An 11,070-nucleotide genomic window follows, 5' to 3' on the forward strand; every position below is an offset into this window, starting at 1 on the left:
AATCAGACCCTCCTTTTGATCCCCCTTAAGTGGATTTTTGGGATCACCCACACTTTTGACCCACCTTAAGTGGATTTTCTGGAAATGTTAAAACACATTTTTTATTTTTTAAAGAAGAATCTAAACATTAATTTTCACATCTGTAACATCTTTGGTTTTTGAGATATAGGTAGCCTCATAAATCAGCCCCCCCCCCCTTTTTGACTCACCCTTAAAGGGACATAATAGTCATATGCTAAATCACTTGAAACTGATGCAGTATAACTGTAAAAAGCTGACAGGAAAATATCACCTGAGCATCTCTATGTAAAAAAGAAAGATATTTTACCTCACAATTTCCTCAGCTCAGCAGAATAAGTTCTGTGTAAAAAGTTATACTCAACTGCTGCTCAGCTGCAGGTAAAAAAAAATAAAAAATGAAGAAATGAATAGCAGTGAATCAGCATCAATAGTGCTGAGGTCATGAACTCTTTTACTGTGATCTCATGAGATTTCACTTAACTCTCATGAGATTTCATAGCAAACTTCCTTAAGCCGAATAGGGAAATAAGATGAGAGTGCACGTAAGTTCGCTCCTTCCGCTGTCCCGGGACAGACATACTAATTTGCTGCTTAGAAGTCATTTACAATGGGATGTGGCAACTGATAAACTTTTGAGGTAAAATATCTTTCTTTTTTACATAGAGATGTTCAGGTGATATTTTCTAGTCGGCTTTTCACAGTTATACTGCATCACTTTCCAGTGTTTTAACATTTGGGTATTATGGCCCTTTAAGTGGATTTTTGGGAAATGTTAAAACACGTATTTCTTTATTTTTCAAGGAAAATCTAAATACCAATTTTCACGTCTGTAAAATCTTTGGATTTTGAGATATTGGTATCCTCATAAATCAGCACCCCGCTTTTGATCCCCCCCTTAAGTGGATTTGGGGGAAATGGTAAAACACATGTTTATTTATTTTTCAAGGAGAATCTAAATACCAATATTCACATCTGTAACATCTTTGATTTTTCAGATATAGATATCCTCATAAATCACTTCCCCCTTTTGATCCCCTAAAGTGGATTTTCGGGAAATGGTAAAACACGTGATTCTTTATTTCTTTTTTTTTAAAGAAGAAGCTAAATACCAATTTTCACATCTGTAACATCTTTGGTTTTTCAGATATAGGTATCCTCATAAATCAGCCCCTCCCTTTTGACCCCCCTTAAGTGGATTTTGGGAAAATGGTAAAACACTTATTTCTTCTTCTTTTTTTCAAGGAGAAACTAAATACCAATTTTCATGTCTGTAACATCTTTGGTTTTTGAGCTATAGGTATCATCATAAATCAGCCCCTCCTTTTGACCCCCCTTAATTGGATTTTTGGGAAATGTTAAAACACGTGTTTCTTTATTTGTAAAGGAGAATCTAAACAACTATTTTCACGTCTGTATCATTTTTTGTTTTCGAACTATAGGTATCCTCATAAATCAGCCCCCCCTTTTACCCCTTTTAAGTGGATCTTGGGGAAATGGTAAAACACCTGTTTCTTTATTTTTCAAGGAAAATCTAAATATGAATGTTCATGTCTGTAACATCTTTGGTTTTTGAGATTATAGGTATCCTCATAAATCAGCCCCCCCCCCCCTTTTTTACACCTCTTAGGTGGATTTTTGGGAAATGTTTAAACAGGTATTTCTTTGTTTTTAAAGAAGAAGCTAAATACCAATTTTCACATCTGTAACATTGTCGGTTTTTGAGATATAGGTATCCTCATAAATCTGCCCCCCCCCCTTTTGAACCCCACCCTTAAGTGGATTTTTGGGAAATGGTAAAACACCTATTTCTTTATTTTTATTTATTTTTCTAAATACCAATTTTCACATCTGTAACATCTTTGGTTTTTGAGATATAGGTATCCTCATACATAAGCCACCCTTTTAACCCCCCCTTAACTAGATTTTTGGGAAATGGTAAAACATGTTTTTTTATTTTTCAAGGAGAAACTAAATACCACTTTTCACATCTGTAACATTGTCGGTTTTTGAGATATAGGTATCCTCATAGATATAGGTATCCTCATAAACCAGCCCCCCTCTTTTGACCCCCCTTAAGTAGATTTTGGGGACATAGTAAAAGACGTGTTTCTTTATTTTTCAAGGAGGATCTAAATAGCAATTTTCCAGTCTGTAACATCATCAGTATTTAAGGTATAGGTATCCTCATTAATCAGCCCCCTCTTTTGACCCCCCTTAAGTAGATTTTGGGGAAATAGTAAAATATGTGTTTCTTTATTTTTCAAAGAGGATCTCAATAGCAATGTTCACATCTCTAACATCGTCGTTTTTTTAGATAATAGGAATCATAATAAAAAAGTTCACTCCCCCATCTTCGTCGGTGAAGATGGATGTTCCGCGTCGGCGGGATGAACATGGATCCGGAAGAAAGAAGATTGAAGATGCCGTTGATAGAAGACTTCAGCCGGATCATGGACCTCTTCAGCTCCCGCTTGGATGAAGACTTCAGCCGGATCATGGACATCTTCAGCCCACCGCTTGGGCTTGGATCAAGACATCGGAGGAGCTCTTCTGGATTGATCGGTGAACCTGGTATGGTGAATATAAGGTAGGAAGATCTTCAGGGGCTTAGTGTTAGGTTTATTTAAGGGGGGTTTGGGTAAGATTAGGGGTATGTGGGTGGTGGGTTGTAATGTTGGGGGGGGTATTGTATGTGGGTTTTTTTTACAGGCAAAAGAGCTGAATTCTTTGGGGCATGCCCCGCAAAGGGCCCTGTTAAGGGCTGGTAAGGTAAAAGAGCTTTGAACTTTTGTAATTTAGAATAGGGTAGGGCATTTTTTATTTTGGGGGTCTTTGTTATTTTATTAGGGGGCTTAGAGTAGGCGTAATTAGTTTAAAATTGTAATTTTTTTCTGTTTGTAAATATTTTTTATTTTTTGTAACTTGGTTCTTTTTTATTTTTTGTACTTTAGTTTATTTAATTGTATTTATTTGCAGGAATTGTATTTAATTTATTTATTGATAGTGTAGTGTTAGGTTTATTTAATTTATTTATTGATAGTGTAGTGTTAGGTTTAATTGTAACTTAGGTTAGGATTTATTTTACAGGTAATTTTGTAATTATTTTAACTATTTTAGCTATTAAATAGTTCTTAACTATTTAATAGCTATTGTACCTGGTTAAAAAAAATACAAAGTTGTCTGTAAAATAAATATAAATCCTAAAATAGCTATAATATAATTATAATTTATATTGTAGCTATATTAGGGTTTATTTTACAGGTAAGTATTTAGCTTTAAATAGGAATAATTTATTTAATAAGAGTTAATTTATTTTGTTAGATTTAAATTATATTTAACTTAGGGTGGTGTTAGTGTTAGATTTAGCTTTAGGGGTTAATCCATTTATTACAGTAGGGGCGTGATTCGGTCGGCAGATTAGGGGTTAATAATTGAAGTTAGGTGTCGGCGATGTTAGGGAGGGCAGATTAGGGGTTAATACTATTTATTATAGGGTTATTGCGGCGGGAGTGAGGCGGATTAGGGGTTAATAACTTTATTATAGTAGCGGTGAGATCCGCTCGGCAGATTAGGGGTTAATAAGTGTAGGCAGGTGGAGGCGACGTTGAGGGGGGCAGATTAGGGGCTAATAAATATAATATAGGGGTTGGCGGTGTTAGGGGCAGCAGATTAGGGGTACATAAGTATAACGTAGGTGGCGGTCGGCAGATTAGGGGTTAAAAAAATGTAATCGAGTGGCGGCGATGTGGGGGGACCTCGGTTTAGGGGTACATAGGTAGTTTATGGGTGTTAGTGTACTTTAGAGCACAGTAGTTAAGAGCTTTATAAACCGGCGTTAGCCCAGAAAGCTCTTAACTACTGACTTTTTTCTGCGGCTGGAGTTTTGTCGTTAGATTTCTAACGCTCACTTCAGCCACGACTCTAAATACCGGCGTTAGAAAGATCCCATTGAAAAGATAGGATACGTAATTGACGTAAGGGGATCTGCGGTATGGAAAAGTCGCGGCTGGAAAGTGAACGTTAGACCCTTTCCTGATTGACTCCTAATTATGGCGGTAGCCTAAAACCAGCGTTAGAAGCCTCTAGCGCTGGTTTTCACGGCTACCGCCCAACTCTAAATCTAGGCCTACATTTTTAGTTGTCTGCCCCTCTAATTGCACAAACACCAATTGCTGACATTAATAGTAAAGTGAAAAACATTATTTATCGCTATCAATACTGAATATTTTCATTTCACTTTGGGTGTGTAACTTTGGTTGAACCTCCTTGAAAAGTTTTCAATATGTCTATTTTTTTAATAGATTTTTTTAGTATTAAAGGGACAAGAAAAACAAAAATAATCTCCTAAGATTCAGAGAGATCTTATTTACTTCTATTATCAAATTTGCTTTGTTCTCTTGGTAACGTTTGTTAAAAGAAATATCTAGATAGGTTCAGGAGCAGCGATGCACTGCGGTTTGCAAGTTGGTGATTGGTGGCTACACATGCATATGTCTCTTGTCATTAGCAATTCAGTTCAGCTAGTTCCCAGTAGTGACTTTAAGTGTTAAACCCTGCATGTGTAATCAACAGTGCTATAATAAAAGGCTCTAACTGTTTGAACCTCTTAGTTTTGTAGTTTTTTTTTTTTTTAAAATAAATTTTTTATTGAGGTTGTAAGATATGTTACATGCAGAACTCAACCAGAAGTAATAACAACATAGTAATAAGACATACAGAATTAACATATACACAGAGCAGAGGAGCTGGCGGATAACCGCTCTAGTCATAAATTCTAACCAGATCAATAGGAGTGTAAGTACCATAAGCCATGCATTAAATAGTCATATCAGAAATTCCAACTGCCTGTGTGGAAGTATAAAGTTTACAATATAAAACTGGAAGAGATGTTCCAAAACATGTTTAACTAGTATGTCCGCTAGGAGTTGATCTAAATTATAATGAAACCTCGGTTTTGTATTATTTAAATAGGGAATATGGTCCCCACACTGCCAGATAGTGCTTTCCTGAAGTTTTCTGATCTAATAGGATTGAGGCAAGAGGGGAGTTAGCTTATTATTATTTTGGGGGGGAGAGAGGGAGTTCAGCGGACAAGAGCCGCTCTAATTGAAATAGAGGAGAGGGGGGGATGGAGGGGTGGAGCTATTAAGTGTGCCGAAGCAGAGAAATGGGGGGAATAGATGTAGGCCAAATTACATGACTAAATAAGTGAACCCCAGGAAGGGAGATTGTAGTTTTTTTTTTTTAACTATCTTCCAAACTCACCCAAGCAGCTGCAGAGGAATTCTGATGGATTGGAATAAGAGAATATTCTCCCTTTATGGCACAGATATGGTCTGAGATGCTGGGCACAAGAAGGCTGCATTGCGTGACTAATGGGCACACATGAGATCTAAGTACATAAGAGATGCAGAGTGCGTCTGGAGTGTGTTTGGATTACTGTGTGTGCTTTTGGGGAAGGGCCGTCTATGCACGAGTTCTGTAATGCTAATAATAGCATCGCTTGTGCACAGGAGCTTGGTAAGGAGCTGTTGATAGTAAAAGAAATGCCTGATACTGTAGTAAATACTGGGTTTCTAAGCTACAGATAAAATGTAAACAAGTCTCTAAAAGAGAAATTGCTTTAAAATGTAACATTTAGGATCTAGTATATGGTTTTTTTAACTAAATCACAGATTTTTAAAAGGTGCATAATAGTACAAATCTAACTTTCATTATTCAAATAGAACATATAACATGAAGACACTTTTACATTGCACTTCTGTTATTAAATGTACTTTAATCTCTTGGAAACCTTTGCTTAAAAGCATATGTACAGCAATCCTCTACTGGGAGCTAGCTGGTGATTGGTGGTTACACACATATGACTCTTGTCAGAAGTGCTTAGCTAGCTCCCAGAAAATGTATGTCTGTGTATAATAACCCTAGGGACTGACTGCTTACTGGCAGATAAGCAGCACTCCCACTGCTCTATTGGTTGACAACAACACTTCTCAAAAGAATAAAAGCATTTTTGTTCTCACTACAGAAAAACGAACGATAACACAATTTAAAATGCCCTTTTTCCGATGGGACACAGACTTTAATGTCATTTTAATATCTCTGATCTATTCTGTCGGCTGTAATACGATAACAAGGCTTTCATAACCTCTGCATGGCGAGCGCTACAATGAGTCCTATAAGAACCATTCCCTGTTTTGTAATGATTGAAATCAGATCTGTGTCCTCTTTTTGTCAGTCCCATATATTAGGATTATTACTATCAGAGCTCTAATCAGCCTGTCAGTCATGGGTGTCTCGAAGATATCAAGAGAGGGGAAATAGCCCTTCAAGGAATATATGCATAAGCACACAAATACACACAAGATGCACACACACACAAACACATACACAGATACACAAAAGAACATATACATACACACACAAAGAAAATAAATACACAAATGATATACACACACACATATACAGATAGAAATGCACACACAGAGATACACATACAAATACAGATACACACACAAAAACACATATACAATGTACATAAACACAAAGATATACAAACACACACATATAAAGATTTAAATACAAAAACACAGACATGTGTATACAAATGCATACAAATACACATATACACACACAGGTACAAACATACACAGACAAATGCATGTGCACACAAATACACAGAAGTTGCGCGCACACACAGACATATATAGGTGATTATATATAGGTATAGATATATACAAACATATATAGGTGATTATATATAGGTATAGATATATACAGACATATATAGGTGATTATATATAGGTATACACATGAAAACACACATGCACAGAGAAATACACTTACACACAGAAATACAGAAATACACATCCACAGATCACACAGAAATACTTATGCAGAAAAACAAATACACTCAATAAGGAAGCACTTACTGAAACTACAGCTATCCAGCTATAGCTGCTTCTGAACATATCGGTGTTCTATCGAAAGCTACTCCCTCTTTGAGATTTGCTACCGGGATGTGCGCATGTGCACAATTACGTAATCACACTCCACATATGTTTGAAAAGAATGTGTAGAATGTGATTACGTAATTAGAAGCATGCGCATTTCCAGGTAGTAAATCTCGACGAGAGAGGACTAAATTACTCATGAAAGCTGCCTTGTCGGTGCGGTTCTGCGCAGTTAAACACACTTTTATGACATTTCTACGGGGTCTTTTTTCATTGAATTACACAAGGTTTTGACTGCTCACAAATGAAATAAAGCGTGTCTCTACTTCTACAACAGTTTTTAGTATGCACCTACTGTGTTCCAAGTATTTTTAAATAGATATTCCTATATATGTCTGTATATATCTATACCTATATATAATCACCTATATATGTCTGTATATATCTATACCTATATATAATCACTATATATATGTCTGTATATATCTATACCTATATATAATAACTATATATATGTCTGTATATATCTATACCTATATATAATCACCTATATATGTCTGTATATATCTATACCTATATATAATCACCTATATATGTCTGTATATATCTATACCTATATATAATCACCTATATATGTCTGTATATATCTATACCTATATATAATCACCTATATATGTCTGTATATATCTATACCTATATATAATCACCTATATATGTCTGTATATATCTATACCTATATATAATCACCTATATATGTTTGTATATATCTATACCTATATATAATCACCTATATATGTCTGTATATATCTTTACCTATATATAATCACTATATATATGTCTGTATATATCTATACCTATATATAATCACCTATATATGTCTGTATATATCTATACCTATATATGTCTGTATATATCTATACCTATATATAATCACTATATATATGTCTGTATATATATATATATATATATATATATATATATATATATACCTATATATAATCACCTATATATGTCTGTATATATCTATACCTATATATAATCACTATATATATGTCTGTATATATCTATACCTATATATAATCACCTATATATGTATGTATATATCTATACCTATATATAATCACCTATATATGTCTGTATATATCTATACCTATATATAAACACCTATATATGTCTGTATATATCTATACCTATATATAATCACTATATATATGTCTGTATATATCTATACCTATATATAATCACCTATATATGTCTGTATATATCTATACCTATATATAATCACCTATATATGTCTGTATATATCTACACCTATATATAATCACCTATATATGTCTGTATATATCTATACCTATATATAATCACCTATATATGTCTGTATATATCTATACCTATATATAATAACTATATATATGTCTGTATATATCTATACCTATATATAATCACTATATATATGTCTGTATATATCTATACCTATATATAATCACCTATATATGTCTGTATATATCTATACCTATATATAATCACCTATATATGTCTGTATATATCTATACCTATATATAATAACTATATATATGTCTGTATATATCTATACCTATATATAATCACTATATATATGTCTGTATATATCTATACCTATATATAATCACTATATATATGTCTGTATATATCTATACCTATATATAATCACCTATATATGTCTGTATATATCTATACCTATATATAATAACTATATATATATATGTCTGTATATATCTATACCTATATATAATCACCTATATATGTCTGTATATATCTATACCTATATATAATCACTATATATATGTCTGTATATATCTATACCTATATATAATCACCTATATATGTCTGTATATATCTATACCTATATATAATAACTATATATATATGTCTGTATATATCTATACCTATATATAATCACTATATATATATGTCTGTATATATCTATACCTATATATAATCACCTATATATGTCTGTATATATCTATACCTATATATAATAACTATATATATCTCTGTATATATCTATACCTATATATAATCACTATATATATATGTCTGTATATATCTATACCTATATATAATCACCTATATATGTCTGTATATATCTATACCTATATATAATAACTATATATATCTCTGTATATATCTATACCTATATATAATAACTATATATATATCTGTATATATCTATACCTATATATAATCACCTATATATGTCTGTATATATCTATACCTATATATAATCACCTATATATGTCTGTATATATCTATACCTTTATATAATCACCTATATATGTCTGTATATATCTATACCTATATATAATCACTATATATATGTCTGTATATATCTATACCTATATATAATCACCTATATATGTCTGTATATATCTATACCTATATATAATCACCTATATATGTCTGTATATATCTATACCTATATATAATCACCTATATATGTCTGTATATATCTATACCTATATATATATAATCACCTATATATATAGGTATAGATATATATTGTACCAAAATACCATCAGATATAGAAATATGTATTTATGAATAAAAAGAACATTTTCTTGTATGTGAAGAACATTGGAATGTGAAATATTCATAATTTCATGTCAGGTTAGCACACTTGAGCATATGCGGTCGGGTTTGCGCTTGAGTAGAGTGTTTTTTTCCCGCTTTTTTTGCTCCATTGACTTCTATGGGGGAATACGTTATTGCAAATGCAATAGTCTAAATTCTGCTTTTTACGTGCGTCAGGTTAGTGCGTGAGAGTAAACTTTTTACTTTTAACTTGTAATACAAGCACTACCGACTTCCGCAAAAAAACTATTTCTAGCGGAGTTATCGCTTGAGCTGGAGTGTTAAATACTGTTCCACTTGTAATCTGGCCCTTTATATTTATTTTTGGCTAATCCATCCATGCTAATAGCTCAGTCTGACTGGGACCTCCCAGTCCTTGGGCTTTAGTGCAGTGGCAGCTGCTGCACCGACAGTAGTTCTGCCTCTGGCTTATATATTACATTGCTGCAAACACTGCAGCCATATAATGCTCGACACATGCACACTTCTGAGCCTACCTCTGTATGCTCTCTAGGGATGTCATATTTCTTGAAAGAAAATAATTACCATGCTGAGTAGCATAAATATGCATAGATGAGAATGCAGCATAACACAGAAAATTAAAACTACTAGGGTTCATTTTAAATGATCATTTGTTTTAAATGAGATCCCAGCATACTTAAATGCACTTGCACCATAACAGGACCTTTATTTCTATCAGTAAAACCCCTGCTAAGAATTGGCATTGGCGCTGCTATGGGACACTAGCCCCTCCAAGCATAATCGCTGGCCCACTCATGTGCTCACTCAATAATTATTGGTTCTCGTTGTCCCACTCCACACTGCCTAGGATCCCCTGCAGCTCCAAACCCCACGCTGCCTACAACACGTACGCCCCTCAGACAGACAGCCTTGACTCCGCACACTGACTGCCTGGCCCACCTCTCCCATCTTTGCCTCAACCACAACAACAGAGAGCCTCGGGGAAGTGCCGCTCTTATAACTATTATTTCTAGAAACACCACTGAACATTGGACGAACACTGTTATATATTCTACATAGCAATTGCTAGAACAATCCACTAACTCATTTACATTTGTCTCTGATTCATTTCAGAAGTTAAGAGGAATTTATCCAAAGTGAAACATTACATGGTGGAGCACGATAATTTAGGGAAACTAAAAGTTTACTCTTTTTATCTAAAATATTTAAACAGATAATATAATAAAAATACTGCTGCATAATATTCTTAGGCTATTTTTTTTTGGTTTGAATAGACAATTATGTCTAGTAATTTGTTAGTGTTTAATATCCCTTTAATGTTGACTGCTATTCTCTTTAAAAAGCTAGTGGAGCTGTATTTATAAAAAAATGACCATTAAAAGCTCACAATTTAATAAATGTTAGATTTCAAGAAAATACATGAAAATATGTACAGCTACAAAACCTTGTAGTTCCTGGGGCCAGACATAGCTGGTGAGATAGCTCAGTTTTTTAGGCGTCCAAC

General features: G+C 33.6%; 1 long non-coding RNA gene across 1 annotated transcript; it reads right to left on the minus strand.

Annotated features, from left to right (window-relative positions):
* Positions 1-2,116: 2,116 nt before the first annotated feature.
* On the minus strand, positions 2,117-5,422 carry LOC128655814 (uncharacterized). Its single transcript, XR_008401915.1, has 2 exons — positions 5,287-5,422; positions 2,117-2,589 (listed from the first exon to the last, which is right to left on the minus strand). It is a non-coding gene; the product is annotated as an uncharacterized LOC128655814 (long non-coding RNA).
* Between the last annotated feature and the right edge of the window lie 5,648 nt (positions 5,423-11,070).

Source organism: Bombina bombina, chromosome 4 (genome assembly GCF_027579735.1).
Source record: "Bombina bombina isolate aBomBom1 chromosome 4, aBomBom1.pri, whole genome shotgun sequence".
NCBI lineage: Eukaryota > Metazoa > Chordata > Amphibia > Anura > Bombinatoridae > Bombina > Bombina bombina.